Raw genomic sequence first — 21,279 nt, 5'->3', positions numbered from 1 at the left:
TTGCATGTGTCTGTGTATATGTGTTTATATGTATATATGTATAAACATTTATCAGAAAATGACTCCAAATTATCAGACTTTTGTAGTACTAAGTAGGTGCTAACCAAAGAGGTAAACTTGTATTATGAGATCAAACTTCATTATAGATGCAAATGACAACTTAAACTTTAAAACAGTCAAATTCTTGTGGTCTATTTACAACATTACAGATTGTTTTTCAGACCTAAATGTCAGCCTTTGCTGCTTTGTTTATAAGTCTCAAATGAAAAAGAAACGCTGGGAAACATTAAGTTAGTTGCTATTGTAGTTTGAAATGAAATCATTGTTCTATGAATCTTAATAGAGCTAGTTGGTCTGTCTTGATTTCCGTGGTCCTTGTAAAAATTTAGTCTGCAGTTAAGAATATTAGGGCTTTTAAGAAATGTTAACTTGAAGTTTTTTTCTGCATTGGCCAACTGCTAAACTGCTATGAAAATTACAATCATTTTCTAGTGTATCTGGAACAAATTTGAAATTTTCCAGGTTCAGGTTGTTAGCAATAGCTTTTCTCCCCATTAAAAGTATTTTAATTTGTATTATTGGAATAGCATACATGACACAAAGTGAGAAGTATGATATTTCTAGGTTTAGAAATTGGAAAAATATTGGCCATTTTTTGACCATCTGAATCAGGAATATAAGTTTGTACCATGTTCAAAGTGTAAACCAGAATTTTAAACTTTGGCCAAGTTGGAATAACAGGGACCAGATTTACCTTCCTGTCTAAAATAATCAAATAGCCAGACAAAATGTATTTGAGGCAACAGTTTTTAAAATACTTTATATCAAGCAACAAATGAGAGTAATCCTTGGAAGATGGGAAATAGGCAAAGTAAGCCCTAAGATTGCCCCAGTTTGCTGGCTTCAGTGAGTTTCCAGGCCATGGTACACAGAGGGGAGAACCTCCCTGTCTGAGTGTGGCAGACAACCTGAGTTCAGAACATGGAACTAGACAGACCATGGCAGCTTCAGTTTGGAGGACACTACTGAAGAGGAGAGCACTGTTCAGAGAGAGAATACCAGAGATCTGCAAGATGTCCCCATGGAATATTCAGTAGACTACTGATCAGTCCATGCATGTAAGGAAACTATTCCAGGCCATGAAAAGAACCACATGAAAAGACTGGCGGGAAGAGTATCCAGCACTCTCACAGGGCTAGGAATAGCACCTGCTCCCACCAGCTAGACTGACAAACCTCCTATTTCAGGGGCAGAGTACTCAGAAGGGTATTGCTCCAATAGTGGGAAATAATTAGCCTTACGCCAAACATGGCTTTGGCCCTGTCTAACAAATGTTAGAAGTGACATTTTAGGCTGGGTGGTTTAAAAAAAAAATATTAGAAGCAAGACCAAGATAGATTAAACTATTTCCAGTTAATTTAACTGTATTCCAGAACACAGCTCAAAAATATTTTTAGGAATACAAAACTACCTAGTACCCAACAAGGTAAAATTCACAAAGTCCAACAGCCAATCAAAAATTATCAGGCATCAAAAGAAAAAGCAAAATATAATCCATAATGAGAATAAGCAACAAATTGAAACTGACCCAGAACTGACACAGATGATAGAATCCTCAGACAAGGATATTAAAAATTATCATCAATGTATCCCATATGTTCAAAAGTGATGTAGAGACAAGAAAGATATTAAAAAATTACATCAGACTTCTAGAGATAACTACAATGTCAGGCACAAAAATACACTGGATGAGATTAACAGTAGATTAGATATTGTGAAGGACAAGGTTAGCAAACATGAAAATATAGCAGTGGAAACTATCCAAAAAAGAGAGAAAGAAAGACGACTAAAAAATTAAGCAGAGCATCACTGATTTCTGAAACAAGCTCAAGAGAACTAAAATAAGTAATTGGAATTACCAAAGTAGGAGGCAAAAAAATTTTTAAGGAAATAATGGCCAAATATCTTCCAAAATTGATGAAAATTATAAACCCAAACATCCACCAAAAAGTTCAACAAATTTCAAACACAAAAAACAAAGAAAATTATAAAAAGGCACATCATAAATTGCTCAAAAACAAAGAGAAAGAGAAAATCTTAAAAGTAGACAAAAAAGATATTACATACAGAGGGTCAAAAATAATGGTGAGAGTAAATTTATCATCAGAAACTATGTAATTCACAAGACAGTGGAGCATAATCTTTAAAGTATTATACAAAAAAAGTTTTTAAAATGAAGGCAAAATAACATGCAGAAGAACGAAACAGGATCCATATCTCTCACCACTCACAAAAATTAGTTCGAGATGGATAAAAGACTTAAATGTAGGGCATGAAACCATAAGAATTCTAGAAGAAAATGTTGAAAAAATTCTTCTAGATATCAGCCTAGGCAAATAATTTATGAAGACAATGCCAATGTCAATCACAGCAACAAGAAAAATAAATAAGTGGGACTTGATTAAATTAACTTCTGCACAGCTAAGGAAATAATCAACAGAGCAAATAGACAACCTACAGAATGGGAGAAATATTCTCAAGCTATACATCTGATATAGGGCTAATAACCAGAATTTACAAAAAAAAAAAAAAAAAAATCAAGCAAATCAGCAACTAAAAAAAAAAAAACAACCCCATTAAAAAGTAAGCAAAAGACATGAACAGGGCCGGGCGCTGTGGCTCACGCCTGTAATCCTAGCTCTTGGGAGGCCGAGGCGGGCGGATTGCTCAAGGTCAGGAGTTCAAAACCAGCCTGAGCAAGAGCGAGACCCCGTCTCTACTATAAATAGAAAGAAATTAATTGGCCAACTGATATATATATAAAAAATTAGCCGGGCATGGTGGCGCATGCCTGTAGTCCCAGCTACCTGGGAGGCTGAGGCAGAAGGATCACTCGAGCCCAGGAGTTTGAGGTTGCTGTGAGCTAGGCTGACGCCACGGCACTCACTCTAGCCTGGGCAACAAAGTGAGACTCTGTCTCAAAAAAAAAAAAAAAAAAAAAAAAAGACATGAACAGAAGCTTTTCAGAAAAAGATAGACAAATGGCCGATTAACATACGGAAAAATGTTCAACATCACTAATCATCAGGGAAATGTAAACTAAAACCACAATGAGATATCATCTTACCCCAGTCGGAATGGTTTTTATTAAAAAGTCCAAAAACAATAGATGCTGGCATGGATGTAGAGAGAAAAGTACACATACACTGTTGGTGGAACTGCAAGTTAGTATAACCTCTATGGAAAACAGTATATGGAGAGTCCTCAAAGAACCATTTGATCCAGCAATCCCAGTAGTGGGCATTTACCCAAAGGAAAAGAAGTCATTTTATTAAAAAGACATCTGTACTCAAATGTTTATAGCAACACAATTTACAATTGCAAAGATGTGGAATAATCCCAAGAGCCCATCAATACATGAGTGGGTTAATGAAATGGGCTATATATATATATACCAGGAAGTACTACTGAACATAAAAAAAATAGTGAACTAATGCCTTTTGTCACAACCTGGATGGAACTGGAGACCATTCTTCTAAGTGAAGTATTGTAAGAATAGAAAAACAAACACCATGTGTACTATTAAATTGGAACTAACTGATGAGCACATATGTGCACAGAGGGATATAAAACTCAGTGGAAATCAATAAGGGAGGAGTGGGGTGGAGGAAATGAGTAAAAACCTACCTAACAAATACAACGAACACTATCTGGGTGATGGGCACACTTGTAACCCAGACTCCAGCATTACAAAAGCGATCTGTGTAGCCAAAAACATTTGTTCCCTTGTAATATTTTGAAATGTAAAAACTGAAGGCAAAATAAAGGAGTTTTAAAACATGCAAAAGCTAGGCCGGGCGCGGTGGCTCACGCCTGTAATCCTAGCACTCTGGGAGGCCGAGGCGGGCGGATTGCTCAAGGTCAGGAGTTCAAAACCAGGCTGAGCGAGACCCCGTCTCTACCATAAAAATAGAAAGAAATTAATTGGCCAACTAATATATATATATATATATATATATATATATATATATATATATATATAAAATCAGCCGGGCATGGTGGCTCGTGCCTGTAGTCCCAGCTACTCGGGAGGCTGAGGCAGGAGGATCCCTTGAGCCCAGGAGTTTGAGGTTGCTGTGAGCTAGGCTGACGCCACGGCACTCACTCTAGCCTAGGCAAGAAAGCGAGACTCTGTCTCAAAAAAAAACAAAAACAAAAACAAAAAAAACATGCAAAAGCTGAAAATATTCATTACCAAGAGACCCATACTATAAAAATGTTAAGGGACATTCTTCTGTCTTCTCTAGAAAAATTTCTGTTCAAGTCCTTTGCCCACTTTTTAATGGGGTTATTTGATTTTTTCTTCCTAATTTTCGTGAGTTCTAAGTATATTCTAGTTATCAGTCCCTTATCGGATGCATAGGATGCAAAAATTTTCTCCCATTCTGTAGGTTGTCTGTTTACTTTCATGACTATTTCTTTGGCTGTGCAGAAGCTTTGTAGTTTGATCATGTCCCATTTATTTATTTTTGTTGCTGCTGTGATTGCCTTTGGGGACTTCTTCATAAACTCTTTGCCCAGGCCAATGTCTAGGAGAGTGTTTCCAACTTTTTCCTCTAGAGTTCTAATAGTTTCATATCTTAGGTTTAAGTCTGTTATCCAGCGTGAGTTGGTTTTTGTGAGAGGTGAAAGGTGTGGGTCCTGTTTTAGCCTTCTACAGGTGGCTATCCAGTTTTCCCAGCACCATTTATTGAAGAGGGATTCTTTTCCCCAGCGTATGTTTTTGTCTGCTTTGTCAAAGATGAGATGGCTATATGAGGATGGTTTTATATCAGGATTCTCACATCTGTTCCACTGGTCAATATTCCTGTTTTTGTGCCAATACCATATTGTTTTAATTACTACAGCTTTGTAGTATAATTTGATATCTGGCATATTAATGCCTCCCATTTTGTTTTTGTTGCCTAGAATTGCTCTTGATATTCGGGGTCTTCTTTGGTTCCATACGAAGCGTAAAATTATTTTTTCTATATCTGTGAAGAATGCTGATGGGATTTTAATAGGTATTGCATTGAATCTGTAGATCAGTTTGGGTAGTATAGACATTTTGATGATATTGAGTCTGCCGATCCACGAGCATGGTATGGATTTCCATCTGTTTACATCCTCTGTTATTTCCTTCCTCAGTGTTTCATAGTTCTCCCTGTAGAGGTCTTTTACCTCTTTGGTTAAATATATTCCTAGGTACTTTAATTTCTTTGTTGCTATTGTGAAGGGAATTGAGTCTTTGATTTGGTTCTCAATTAGATTGTTGTTGGCGTATATGAATGCCTCTGATTTCTGTGTATTAATTTTGTATCCTGAGACTTTACTAAATTCATTGATCAGTTCCAGGAGTTTCTTGGTTGAATCCTTGGGGTTTTCTAGATACAATATCATATCATCAGCAAACAGTGAAAGTTTGATCTCTTCTGCCCCTATTTGGATACCTTTGATTCCATTTTCCTGTCTGATTGCTGTAGCCAAGACTTCCAGCACTATGTTGAACAGAAGTGGAGATAGTGGGCAGCCTTGTCTGGTTCCAGTTCTAAGTGGGAATGATTTCAATCTTTCCCCATTCAGTATGATGTTGGCTATGGGTCTGTCATATATGGCTTGTATCATTTTTAGGTATGTCCCTTCTATGCCTATTTTCTTAAGTGTTCGTATCATGAAAGGGTGTTGAATTTTGTCAAAAGCTTTTTCTGCATCTATTGAAAGAATCATGTGGTCTTTGTTTTTGCTTCTGTTGATGTGGTGAATTGCATTTATAGATTTACGTATGTTGAACCATCCCTGCATCCCTGGGATGAAGCCCACTTGGTCGTGGTGGATTATTTTTTTGATAAGTGTCTGGATTCGGTTAGCTAAGATTTTGTTGAAAATTTTTGCATCTATATTCATTAGGGATATTGGTCTGTAGTTTTCTTTTTTTGTTGCATCCTTTCCTGGTTTTGGTATCAGAGTAATATTCGCTTCATAAAAGGTGTCGGGGAGGTTTCCGTTCTTCTCGATGTTGTGGAATAGTTTCTGCAAGATAGGTACTAGTTCTTCTTTATAGGTATGGTAAAATTCAGGTGTGAAGCCATCTGGACCGGGACTTTTCTTTTTAGGGAGATTTTTAATTGCTGTTTCTATTTCAGCTGTTGAGATTGGTCTGTTCAGGGAATCTATTTCTTCCTGGTTGAGCCTAGGGAGGCTGTGTGTTTCTAGAAATTTGTCCATTTCCTCCACATTTTCCAGTTTGTGTGCATAACCCCAGTGAGAATGGCCTTTATCAAAAAATCTCCAAACAATAAATGCTGGCGTGGTTGCGGAGAGAGAGGAACACTCCTACACTGCTGGTGGGACTGCAAACTAGTTCAACCTCTGTGGAAAGCAATATGGAGATACCTTAAAGCAATACAAGTGAATCTACCATTTGATCCAGCAATCCCATTGCTGGGCATCTACCCAAATGATCCAGTGACACTCTACAAAAAAGACACCTGCACTCGAATGTTTATAGCAGCACAATTCATAATTGCAAGGCTGTGGAAACAGCCCAAGTGCCCATCAATCAAAGAATGGATTAATAAAATGTGGTATATGTACACCATGGAGTACTATTCAGCTCTAAGAAACAATGGTGATATAGCACACCTTATATTTTCCTGGTTAGAGCTGGAACCCATACTACTAAGTGAAGTATCCCAAGAATGGAAAAACAAGCACCAGATATATTCTCCAGCAAACTGGTATTAACTGAGTAGCACCTAAGTGGACACATAGGTGCTACAGTAATAGGGTATTGGGCAGGTGGGAGGGGGGAGGGGGGCGGGTATATACATACATAGTGAGTGAGATGTGCACCATCTGGGGGATGGTCATGATGGAGACTCAGACTTTTGGGGGGAGGGGGGGAAATGGGCATTTATTGAAACTTTAAAATCTGTACCCCCATAATATGCCAAAATAAAAAAAATAATTAAAAAAAAAAAAGTTAATGGAAATCCTTTAGATAGACGAAAATGATATCCAATGAAAATGTGGTTATACACAATGGAATGAAGAGCACTAGAAATAGTAAGTATTAATAGTTGGGTGACTATATAACATTTTCTTCTTATTAGTTAAATGTATTTAAAAAATAATTGACACTTATCCAAAAATATTGACAGTATAATTTGGTGTTTATAACATTTATAAGAGTTAAATGTATGACAACATAGCATAAAACCTAAGTGGTAGGAAACAGAAATATTTGTTTCTTAAAGTATACGTGAAGTGGCATAATATAACTTGAAGGCATACTGTGTTAAGTTAAGGATATATATTATAAACCCTAAAGCAACCACTAAAGGAAAGAAAACAAGGAGTTATAGCTAACAGCTTAACACAGAAGATAAAATTAATCATAAAAAATAATCAATTAATCCAAAACAATACAGAGAAAGAAGAAAAGTGAAATAAAACACAGGTGGGAAAAATAGAAAAAAAAAAATAGTAAGATGAGAGTTTTAAACCTAATTATATCAATAATGATATGAAGTGTAAGTGGTCTAAACCCCCCAATTTATAGGCAAATAATGTCAGATTCAAGGAAAAAAGCTTGACTCAACTATATGCTATTTACAGAAAACACACTCTTGAATATAAAGACACAAATAGATTAAAAGTAAAAGGATGGGAAAATATATACCATATTCACACAAAAAATGCTAAGTGGCTATATTTGTATCAGCAAAGTAGATTTCAGAGCAAAGAATATCACTGGCGTTAAAGAAGAGTATGTATTAATGATAAAAGAGCCAATTCAGCAGGAAGATATAACAACACTAAATGTTTATGCAACTAATTAATAACAGAGCTTCAAAATACAAGAATCAAAAACTCATAGAGCTTTTCTCCCCAAATTTAAATATTCCTTTTGGTATCTGTACCCATGGTGCTAAATATAAACAAACCTGGTTTATAATTATCAGATTATGAAGCAAAAAACTCATAGAATTGCAAGGAGAAATAGACTAACCCACAGTTATAGTCATAGATTTCAATATCATATTGTTATGAACTGAATGTGTTTTCCCAAAATTCATATGTTGAAATCCTAACCCCCACTGTGATGGTATTCCAGTGTGATGGAATACTAATAACAGTAATGAAAGTTAACATTTATTATGCACTCACTATGTTCCATGTGCTATTCTTGATGCTTTTCATAAATTATGTCTTCTAACTCTCCATTATAATGCTATGAGGAAGACAATATTAATCTCCCCCTTTTAGAAGACCTTTGGGAGGTAACTAAGCCATGGGGCTGGAGCTCTCTCACCCTCTCTCTGCTATGTGAGGTTAAAAGGAGAAGTTAGCCAGCTGCAACCTGATAGAGGCCACGCACCAGAACCCAACCATGCTGGCACATTGATCTGGGACTTCCAATCTCCAGAACTGTGAGAAATAAATTTATATTATTTATAAACCACCTACTTTAGGTTATTTTGTTATAGCAGCCTGAACTAAGACATATGCTTTCAAACATTTCTAAGAACAAATAAAAAATCAGCAAGGTTACAAAAGACTTGAACAACAGCACCATCAACAAATGTGACCTATTTGACATTTATAAATAACACACCCAACAAACAAAATAGCACAATACATATTCTTCTTAAGTTCACATGGCACATTCACCAAGGCAGATCATATTCTGGAACTTAAAATAGGTCTCAATAAATTTAAAAATATTCAAGTCATACAAAATCTATTCTCTGATCTCAGTGGAATTAAATCAGAATAATAAATATTCTAAAGCTGCACTTAGGGAAAAATTGATAGCACTAAAATGCCAATATTAGGGAAAAAAGAAAAGTCTCAAATCAATGACTTCAGCTTCTACCTAAAGAAAGAAGAAAAATAAGAGTGAATGAAACCAAAAGTACACAGTAAAAAGGAAATAAAGATCTGAATAGAAGTTCATAAACTGTTTTCTAGTTCTAGATAAACAATATTATAAGTTGATGAACTCAATAGCTAGTTCTTTGAGAAGATCAATAAAATAGATAAACCTCTTAGAATATTATGTGGAGTACTTTGCTTTACAAAAAAGAGGTGAAAATATAGCATTAACAACAACGGGCCGGGCATGGTGGCTCACACCTGTAATCCTAGCACTCTGAGAGGCCGAGGCGGGCGGATTGTTCAAGGTCAGGAGTTCGAAACCAGCCTGAGCGAGACCCTGTCTCTACTTAAAAAATCGAAAGAAACTAATTGACCAACTAAAAATATATATACAAAAAATTAGCCGGGCATGGTGGCGCGTACCTATAGTCCCAGCTACTCAGGAGGCTGAAGGCAGGAGGATCGCTTGAGCCCAGGAGATTGAGGTTGCTGTGAGCTAGGCTGACGCCACGGCACTCACCCTAGCCTGGGTAACAAAGCGAGACTCTGTCTCAAAAAAAAAAAAAAAAAAAAAAAAAAGTAAGCATATGCCTAAATTAATGAGTTAGAATAAATAATAGAAAACAATCACTACCTTTTTAGATATCTGATGTATGAGTTCAGATCTATTTTCTTTTTAATATATAGAGCAGCCATTGAGATTAACTACTTAGATGTCCTTCAACAGAAACATGCTGTGAAGTGCCCAGTTAACTGCCAGCCTCCTGATGAGTCTCCTTGTGAGTGGTAAGTACACATATAGTCCCTGGTTCTTCCAGCCAATGGTGAAGCATGGTGAGATTATTAGTGCAGAAGCCTTCCTGCCCAATAGAGGATTCCTCTAGCAGGCAACTATGGCTCAAGTACCCCCCATTTATCTGGACAAGGCTTTGTCAAAACTGGGCAGCAGTCTGTGTCTCTTGCTGCCCAATCTTCCTTTATGTTCCCTCTCTTCTTTCACAGGTGTCAGACCTTCTTTGTATTCTAAAGGCTGTCCCTGCTTCCTCTACTTTTATCCTTCATAGGTGTTTTCTCCAATTAATTGTTTGCTTTTCTAATCCTGTCTTGGCATTTGCTTCTTGTAGGACCCAAGCTGACACAATCTAGGAATTCCTTAAGTGGAAATATTCTTTAACTAAGGAAATACAATATAGTATGCCATGTAAAATAAAAGTATCAAAAAGGTTATTACAAATAAATTTCATAAAGTTATATGCTTATGCTTATTATTGTTACCAACAATAATAATAATAGTAATGAAAGTTAATATTTATTATGTACTCACTGTGTTTTTCATGTACTATTCTTGGTGTTTTTCATACAATATGTCATTCAACTCTTCATTATAATTCTATGAGATAGACACTATTAATCTCCCTCCTTTATAGATGATGAAACAGGCTTAGAGAAATTAAACAACTTGCTCATGTTCATACAGGTAGTAAATGTTTAAAGTAGGCCACAAACTTAGGGAGTCTGCCACTGAGCCCATGCTTTTCATTATTACATCATTCAAGCCTTGGTTGGCTTCTTCAATTTCATGTCACTGATAGGATTCAGAGACATTGGCCAGGCTTCAAGGGTCATCATATTTTTAAGGCTGACTTTTGATCCCAGGTATGCTCTGACCCAGATCCAGAAGTCTATACAATAAAATTTGTCTCTGTACTAGCTGACTTCCATCAAAGCTGAGAAAAGCTCAGGATCCTACAAGACCCAAGGACATTACCCTGTAGATATCAAGGGAAGACAACAAACACATTGGAAAACATGACTCCCAAGAACACATAATCATTCCCTTTGGAATTGTAACTAAGGGAAAGAGTTCAGAATATGTTTGTGTACAAAAAATAAAGACGATTAGAATAACTTTTGCCTTATTACTCAAATTACAAATGTTCACAAAGATCAATTACTTTAAAAAATATCAATGAAATTTGATGAGTTTAAATTAACTTTCTAATGATTCTTTGAAGGTAGTGACTTAAATTTTTGTTGAATTCTGACACTCATGTTGATCCAAAAAGTTGATGGGTAATATTCATGTTGAAATGTTTAGTAAGATGTGGCCATATATTTGCTGTATATATACAAATCCCAAAGTGTTTAGTAGAAGCCAAATGGGAAGTACCAGAATAAAATTACTCTAGTATTGGCATATTCAAACAGTACCCAGAGATACGTTCTGAATTATGCAAAGTTTAAAGCAATCTCATTCTTAAGAGATAACTGGAAAAAAATCCCTTAAAATTTCAAAGAATTGACTTTTGAGTTCTTTGCAAACTCATATAGAATTACAAATGGGTTATGAACATTGAGGAGCTATAAGACATCAGTGTAAATCCATAACAAGGATGGGGAAAACTGTTTAGATAAAATTGGAATGAGCAGTCTGAAACCTACAAATCTTTAACCAAATCGGAACCTCATTAAATTTGGAAAAGTTTCATTGAATATTTTTAGAGGTATTCCTCTCCACATTTCAAGTCTATTTCAAAGCAGGATAAGAAATAAATAAGCTCATTGTGAGAGGATTAAGTCTATTTTTACTTTTGTAAATGCTTGACAAGCTCAACAAATATTAAATAATAATAATAGTCTAGGAAAGTCAGGTCTCTAAGCTGTTCTTGATGAACAGAAATAAGGAAAGATTAACCAATCAAGATAAAATCAGAAATCTTTTGAGCTTTCATTCACTTACATATAAATGGATGTACTATTATTCACTGTTACAATAGCTTATAATAAAATGCACAACTGTGGTACTAATAAATAGGTTGTTTCAGCTTGATTTTTAATTGCACTGTTCCTACATTGAAAATAATTCGAGGACTGTTAGCTTGGAAGAACTGGCTACAGAAATGGAAGAGTACAGTAGTGTTATCCTACTTTTTGGGTTTGCTAATCCTAAACACCACAGCATTAATTAGTTTACATAAAAGTGTATTTATTAATATTATCCTACATTATATGCTGTCAATCATGGAACAAATTTGTATGGATAGAATATACTCGTATCTGATAGTAATTTCTATAACAGTCAACAAATCATCTTTAAATGTATGTAAATTTCTCCTAGCAGCTAAACATGCTTATTTTCTCCAACTACTGAGACTCATTTGTTATGGTATGAATGTTTGTGTCCCTCCAAAATTCATACGTTGAAACCTAATCGCCAATGTGATGATATAAGGGGGTGGTGATATTTGGTGGTGATTAGATGGGATTAGTTTACTTATAAAAGAGACCCCAGGCTAGGTACAGTGGCTCATGTCTATAATACCAGCACTTTGGGAGGCTGAGGCAGGAAGATAGCTTGAGGTCAGGAGGATAGCTTGAGGTCAGGAGTTTGAGATCCTGTCCCTCAAAAAATTTAAAAATTAGCCAGATGTGGTGGCATGCACCTATAGTCCCAGCTACTCGGGAGGCTAAGGCAAGAGGATCGCTTGAGCCCAGGAGTTTGCGGTTGTAGTGAACTATGATGATGCTAATGTACTCTGGCCCAGGTGACAGAGTGATACACTGTTTCAAAAATAAATTAAAAAATAAATAAAAAGAGAGACCTCAGAGAACTGCCACATCTCCTTCTGCCATGTGAGGATGCAGGGAGAAGACACTTTCTGCGAACTAGAAAGTGGGCCCTCACTGGACACCAAATCTACCAGTGTCTTGATCTTGGACTTTCCAGCCTCCAGAACTGTGAGAAATAAACTTCTGTCATTTATAAACTATCCAGTTTATGGTATTTTGTTACAGAAGCCTAAACTAATAAACCATTACTGTGTTAAAATGCACCAGAGAAATTTTTTACATAGGAGATTTTCATATATTTGCAAACAATTTTCTTTGATAATACAGAATTTTGCTATTATTAAATTTCTTTGATAACCAAATGTCAATGGTATCATAAATTTGTAAGATGATTCACAAAGCACTTGAATGCATACCAAATTGATTTTCTCATCAATGAGTAAAATAAGTATCCCATTTTACATATGAAGAAACCAAGGCTTTTAATTGACTAGTTGACATAATGTTGCCAATTCAGATGTTGTCCCAACAAATGTCCTAAAAAGCTCAGATTCAGTAAATATAAAGTAAATAAAAGTGCTTGAAAGCACAACTGCAAATATGATGGCAAATCTAAGAAAACACAGATAAAAACAAGGTACAAGAATGAACCCTTTCTTCATAAGCAAAGGTATTATGTGGGTTGGAAAGCATCTGCATACCTACTACAATATTGTAAATGTAGCAAGGGCTCAGTAGACAAGAAGATGAAGTCTGATAAAATATTAATACATCACAGACATTATAGACAATCATGCCTGGGTTCAAAATTCTGTTTATGTCATTTACTATTTGACACCTGGACACATCACCTCTCTAATCCTGTTTCTTCATCAGGAAAATGAGGATGATCATAATGCTTATCTTTTAAAGAGTGGTTTAAAACTTAAATTTAATTAGGTTAAGTGGCTGGCATTTAATAAGTGATCAAAAATGTTAGCTCTTCTTTCCACTTCTTGAAGCTAAAGCAAGTAACAAGCACAAAACAGAAGAATCTGTAAACAGTGGACAGATGTAAATGGAAAAAAATATGACTTTCATGTATCAAGAATGGATGAATACATTTTCCACACCCTCTGGAATTTTCAGCCAAGCATACAAGCATTATAATGTTGTCAACAGCATTTCCTTTAATACTGAGAAAAGTAATATTAACATGTCCAGGAAAAACATTTCAGTTTATCAATCCTCACATATTTTGTAAGTAAGCTATTTAGTTGTCTTCTTTTTAAATTGTTCATAGGTACTTTTGTGTGGCTTCATTTTATCACTCATATAATGGCTTAAAGGGAAATTATCCAAATTCATCTTAATGTGCAAATACAACTACTTTTCCCTTTTGACCTATCATGATCTATTATCAAAAATTATTAGGGCTTGCTTTGTTTTGAAAAGTAATAATGCCTCCCTCATCATGTTTAAATATAGTTTCCAGATCACTCTTTCTCCATGTTCTTCCATTTATATGGCAAACACATGTACATGCTATCAATGGTACAGCATTGTCAGGATGAGTAAGTACCAAACATTATAACATAAAAATATTCCCACTGGTCCATCATTTTTTTGTTTTAATTTAATCAATAATTCGATTCCATTAACTATGTTTACTTTAAATTAAACAGTCATTTGGTTAATTTTAGAAGATAAAAACTAAAATAGTAACAATAGTCAGTAAATCTTCAAATTATGATAATTCGCATTTTGTAAATCTTGTGATTTGTGCCAAAAACTGCATGGACTGTAGATATATCCAATGAAATACCAACATATTCATTCTACGGGGGGTGCATTTTTGAAAACTAATAATCAGTTTGGCGAGCAACATTCCCTGATAAACAGCCTGAAATTGATTTTAAAATTTTAGAGAAGTCGATGTGACAAAGGACTTCAGTTCATTATTTGGTTTTCAAAGGACCACATGATATAACCAACATATCAACACTCATACTTAAATGGCTATTGACATTAAACGTATTTTTGAGTACCTGTAAGGTATTATCTACACAAAAAGAAAAAAAGGTAGAGTTAAAAGTTAACAATTTAAGTCATCTTAGTGCCTGGATCTAAATTTTTTTTTTTTTTTTGAGACAGAGTCTCACTTTGTTGTCCAGGCTAGAGTGCCGTGGCATCAGCCTAGCTCACAGCAACCTCAAACTCCCGGGCTCAAGCGATCCTCCTGCCTCAGCCTCCCAAGTAGCTGGGACTACAGGCATGCGCCACCATGCCTGGCTAATTTTTTTCTATATATTTATTGGCCAATTAATTTGTTTTTATTTTTAGTAGAGACAGAGTCTTGCTCTTGCTCAGGCTGGTTTCAAACTCCTGGCCTTGAGTGATCCACCCGCCTCGGCCTCCCAGAGTGCTAGGAATCCAGGCATGAGCCACAGCAGCAGGCCTTAAATTTTTAAAGAACAAATTCACATATGCTTTTGCCTGGCTTTGAGATCTATTAAGTAACATGGCTGTCAGGCTGGATGAAGAGAATCCCTCCTGGACATTTGCTCCTGCTCTTCCTGGCCAAGAAGGGGCTCCTTGATACATTTGACCTTGAATTCCGCAAGTGACAATCTATGCCCTCTAGAACTCATGACGAGATGGTCTAGTATGGGTACGCTGTTCTTGCCATGCCAACCTTAGCCTGAAGAATGATTCATTTGGTGGGAAAACTTTATCTCTTTATACTATATTTTCTACATTCTCCAATCACTTTACCCAGCTACCTCAAGTGAGCAGCACTTTACAGTGGGTAAAATATGATCATCTTGCCTTTCAACTTCTAACTTCAGATACATAACAATCAGAAACTAAGTAAAGGAAGGAGAATTAAAATGGAACTTTGAACTGATAAGCAATAACCACTCAGTAATGAGTTGTGATTTATCTTTTTTTTAGGATACCAGCTCTCTTCCTTATTTCCTAGACAACTGTTAGCTTTGAAGGGTAAATGCTTTTATTCTATTTCCATCTAACTTTTTGACTGCCTTCTGACTGCCTATCTTCTGAGGCATCCTCTCTCTATAATGAAAGGATAAAATTATGTTTTCTCAACTATTAAATTTTCATTGGGTCTGAAAACTGAAAGAGAATCATATCTGGGAATAGGAACTCCTGAGATTTATTTCCAGTTTCATTGCTGGTTGTGACACTTAAGACAACTCATTTACATTCTTTTATACTCTCATTTACAATGTGCTCATGCACTTGCAGTCTCTGTCACCAAAGTACAGACAGTAAGAGATTTCCAAGTAAAGAAGATAAAAATTGGAAATGAGTTATCTCACCAGAGGAAAACATGGTCATATAGACACAGAGACTAGCTCAGGCCTTTGGGTCCCCACAGAACGCTTCACCCATTCTCTAAGGACTCTGAAATTCTCTCAACCACTGAGTTGACTCTCCAGTCCTTGAGCTCATAGTGGAAACCAAGAACAACATAGCAACAATTAACAATAAACATGCTCTTTCCTAAAACCACCAATAATTATACTGGCTCAAACATTTTAAAAAATACTATTATCTTTCTGTCTGTTATGTACTCACTTAAGTGGGATTCAAGGGCACTATCTGGCACCTTGCTTCATGCCCTTCTTCATTATCAAAGTGTACACACATCTTATTCTTGTATAGATAAGTGGTCAGCCAGCCAGAGACATGCACTGAATAGACAAATCCACAAATGACAAGCAACAAAGGTTATCCTTTGCTGCTCACCAAAAAAATCTTATTTTTTGCAGCTCAATTGTAGTTCATAAAAGCATGCCCGTGGACTTTATACATTTGAGTAAAGGAACAAATAACTCATAATTCAAAGGGGAGATGAGAAGAGAACCAAATCCTTTCTACCAGATACACAATGCCCTGTCCACCTAATAGTTAACATTTTTAGCACTTACCATATACTAAATGTTTTGTTGAGATTATCCCACTTGATCCTCCCCAAACTCCTATTAAGCAGATAATATCATCCCCATTTTACGGAGGAAGAAACTGAATCTAAAATACATTAAGTCAGCAGTCCCCAATCTTTTTGGCACCAGAAACGGGTTTCACGGAAGTCAATTTTTCCACAGACGGGGTGTGGGGGGGTTGGATGATTCAAGTGCATTACATTTATTGTGCACTTTATGTCTATTATTATTAAATTATAATATACAATGAAATAATTATACCAACCTCTCTGCTAATGATCATCTGTATTTGCAGCCACTCCCCAGCGCTTAAATCACCACCCCGGCTCCACCTCAAATCATCAGGCATTAGATTTTCATAAGAAGCACACAACCTAGGCCGGGCGCGGTGGCTCACGCCTGTAATCCTAGCACTCTGGGAGGCCGAGGCGGGCGGATTGCTCAAGGTCAGGAGTTCAAAACCAGCCTGAGCAAGACCCCGTCTCTACCAAAAATAGAAATAAATTAATTGACCAACTAAAAATATATATACAAAAAATTAGCCGGGCATGGTGGCGCATGCCTGTAGTCCCAGCTACTCGGGAGGCTGAGGCAGTAGGATCGCTGAGCCCCGGAGATTGAGGTTGCTGTGAGCCAGGCTGACGCCACGGCACTCACTCTAGCCTGGGCAACAAAGTGAGACTCTGTTTCAAAAAAAAAAAAATTAAAAAAAAAAAAAAGAAGCACACAACCTAGATCTCTTGCATGCACACTTTACAGTAGGGTTCGCCCTCCTATGAGAACTTAATGCCACCCCTGATCTGACAGGAGGCAGAACTTAGGCAGTGATGTGAGCAATGGGGAGTGGTTGTAAATACAGAGGAAGCATTGCTAGCTCACCCACCACCCACCTCCTGCTGTGCAGCCTGGTTCCTAACAGGACACAGATTGGACCAGTATTGGTCCTCAGCCTGGGGCTTGGGGACCACAGCATTAGTGACTTGCTCAGGATAAACCAATATAACCAGGGAAATTTGACTCCACACGACACTATTATCTCCTGTGCCTTCTTGGCTTTCTATCCCCATTGTCCTAGCTCGGGGGTTGGCAAACTTTTTTCTGTGAATTGTCAAATAGTAAATACTTTAGGCTTTCAACCACATGTTCTCCGTTGAAACTACTCAACTCTGCTGTTGTAGAGCAAATCAGCCATGACAATACTGAAACAAATGGCCATGGCTATGTTCCAACTAAACTTTATTTATGGGCAGTGAAATTTGGATTTCATATAATTTTCTATATAACAAAGCATTTTTCTTCTTTTGATTTTTGCAACCATTTAAAAAATGTGAAAACCCTTTTTATGTTGCAGACCCTATAAAAACAGGCAGTGGGCTAATGTAGCCCAAAGACTATAGTCTGTCAACCCCCAAGTTAGCCAATGCAGAAGTGGGCCACATAATATACACCCATAATTCTGTGTGTGCCCCAACTTGCCCTGAGACCTCCTTTCTTACTCCTATGCCAAGGATGTCATTTGGGTTGGCTTTCAAAGACATTTATTTCCCAAAGCTCCTTCTCTGATGAGTCTCACTTTCTCTTTGACATACAGCCCTCAGTTTCTTAAATTAACACACATCCCCCTTCATCTATAATATCAGAAAATAGCTCAAAGTTTTGATAATGGCCTTTTCAAAGGATTTTGTGTGGCTTTATGTAGTGGAGTGGATAGTAACTCTATTAATGGGTTAACCAACAGGGGAAAAATGGATCCATTATTCCAGCTTCGTGCTTTGACATTTGATATCACCATAGTCAATCTGCCATCACTCTGCCATCAGTGCTCTTTTAGGCTCTTCAGTGTCATTAGAATCATAATATATTAAGCTTAACAAACTTTACATTCAATTTTAAGAATGCCACCTAAATGTTCTATGGGTAATAACTTTGGTTTTATAAATAATTACTTAAGCCTAGACCATTTCCATGGTAAAGGCTATGAATAAGGGACATGAATGTCACTTGAGAAGAATTGGCTAGTACCACTGTCTCTGTCCTTTACTAGCATGGGACTCTACCTATTTTGCCTTCCATATATTATACTTTTGAACTGCTTTCTCTTGAGTCCTTTCTTTTTCTCTTCTTCTACATCCCTTCTTTGTAACTTCCTTTCTATCATTACCTGCTAGACTCAGCATGGGGTAATGGAAGGAGTGCTAAACTTGTATAATATCAGAAAGTTTTCAATTCTAAGAGACAGAAACCAAATACAAACTAGCCAAATAAAAGAGCAGCTGTGTGTGTTGGGGGTGAGGAGAGAGAAAGAAAGAGATCGAGACAGGCAGGAGATGTTTTTATGCACAGTTAGATCCAGTTCAAATGATAGCATTAAGGTTGTTTCTTTTTCTTTTTCTTTTTTTTTTTGTGAACTATTATAATTTTTTTAATTTCAGGATATTATGGGGGTACAAATATTTTGGTTACATGTTATGACTTTACCACATCCAAACCATGATTTGAGGCTGTTTCTTTTTCCAACTCTTGGCTACAGCTCTGCTTGTTTCTACTTGCCTTCTTTACCATGAGGCTTTCTCTGCATGGCAGCAACATACAGCCCAGTAGCTTCAAACCCATGTCATTCTTACAGCTTCTAATCCCAGATAAAACAATAGTGTATTTCCCAATAGCTCTTGTAAAGTCCCAGAGTAGGTTTTGATTGGGCTGTGTTGGGTCACATGGATATCACTGAGCTAATTATTCTGACTAGAGTCATGAGATATACTTTTTGGCCAGGTCTGGAACTGTCCCACATCCATGTGGGAGACCAACATCAATGAAAGCACACAAACTTAGCAGAATTACAGTGCAATGACAGTGGAGTGGTTCTCCAAAGGAAGGTATATTGAGAAGATTAACACCTGTCCATGAATTAGGTATTGCAAATAACTTCTACTAAAGCAACTATATCACACCAAGTTATTCAAGGTCCAATATAAAATTGGGAAACCCTGCATATGCAATGGCTCAGAAATACTATAAAATATATGAAGGACTACAGTGATTTAGGCCTGTCAGTGGACAGTAGGGTTACCCTAAAAATTCTTTTGCCTTTATTGAGTATAAGGACCTAATCTTTATTGATTGCTTTCTTAGACTAGGAGATATCTAAGAGGTATGCTAGCATCATTCACAAAATTCTTTCTATATATTCTTTCTAAAGTTATCTGGTAAAACTGTTATTATATTAGCATCTTGATTTTATAGATAAAGAATGAGGCTTAGAGAGTTTAGTAGGTAGTAGAGCCAGGATTTAACCTCATTTGTTGATGTTGTTTTTCCTGTGTCTCTTTGATTCCAAATTTATGTTCTTCCCTGCAACTATGCGGTCCTGTAACCCTTAGAGCTAAGGGGAGATTGGCTTTTATAGATGCATTCTTCTAGCATTTATAGACACATGGTGAGATGTGTTCTACAGAGCAATCCTCCCAAATATTTTCATATAGTTTATTTGGGCAGTAATCATCAGGGCAGTTATTTGTGATTTAAACACTAGAGAAGTTTCAGGGTGTGGGTTTCTGCAATCTACCCAAAGTGTTTTCTTTCTTCTATGTAGGGAAGATTTTCTAAGTATAAATAATCAAAAATCTCATATGGCAACAATAGTCTGCCAGATCCTTATTCTAATCAAATGAGATGTGTGTGGTAATACTCTATTTACACAATAATCCCATTTATACAACAATCCTATCTTCATTTCCTGTTAACTTCAACTCAGTACTCAGAATTTTCGCTCATGGATCACTAGAGAAAGCATTCCACATAAAGTAAGATTATTGAGAAAGCAGAATATCCTGTAAATCTCTTTCTTGGCCTTAGAAACTGGCAGCATGCTTCTTTAGTTTAGACTTGTACAAATGGCATTCTTAAACTAACAGAAAGTTCTCTTTAAGGACTCTTCTTGCAGCCTCTTAAGAATATAATCATACTCTATTAGCAGATAATATGATCTTCTATATAGAAAATTCTTTTAAAAATCCTCTACAAAACGATTAGAACTAATAAACAAATTCAGGAAGTTTGTAACATGAAAAATTAATATATAAAAATTGCATTTCTGCATACTATCAATAAACAATCAAAAAATGAAATTAAGAAAACAACTCTGATTATAACATCATCAAAAATAATAAAGTGCTTAAGAGTAAGTCACACAAAAAAGATACAAGACTTTGGCACTGAAAACTACAAAACATTGTTGAAAGACATAAAAGACCACCTAAATGGCCGGGCGCTGTGGCTCACGCCTGTAATCCTAGCTCTTGGGAGGCCGAGGCGGGCGGATTGCTCAAGGTCAGGAGTTCAAAACCAGCCTGAGCAAGAGCGAGACCCAGTCTCTACTATAAATAGAAAGAAATTAATTGGCCAACTGATATATATATAAAAAATTAGCGGGGCATGGTGGCGCATGCCTGTAGTCCCAGCTACTCGGGAGGCTGAGGCAGAAGGATCACTCAAGCCCAGGAGTTTGAGGTTGCTGTGAGCTAGGCTGACGCCACGGCACTCACTCTAGCCTGGACAACAAAGTGAGACTCTGTCTCAAAAAAAAAAAAAAAAAAAAAAAAAAAAACCACCTAAATAATGTAAATATATCTCCTGTTTATAGACTGGAAAACTTAAGATTATTAAGAGAGCAATGATGTCCAAATTGATCTACAGATTTTACACAATCTCTATCAAAATTTCAGTTGCTTTTTTTTTGCAGAAATGGCCAAGATAATCTTAAAATTCATATGGAAGTGGAAAAGTCACAGAAGAGCCAAAACAATCTTGATAAAGAAGAGAAAATTTAGAGATCTCACAT

Source organism: Microcebus murinus, chromosome X (genome assembly GCF_040939455.1).
Source record: "Microcebus murinus isolate Inina chromosome X, M.murinus_Inina_mat1.0, whole genome shotgun sequence".
Classification (NCBI taxonomy): Eukaryota; Metazoa; Chordata; class Mammalia; order Primates; family Cheirogaleidae; genus Microcebus; species Microcebus murinus.
This window is presented reverse-complemented; position numbering follows the sequence as displayed.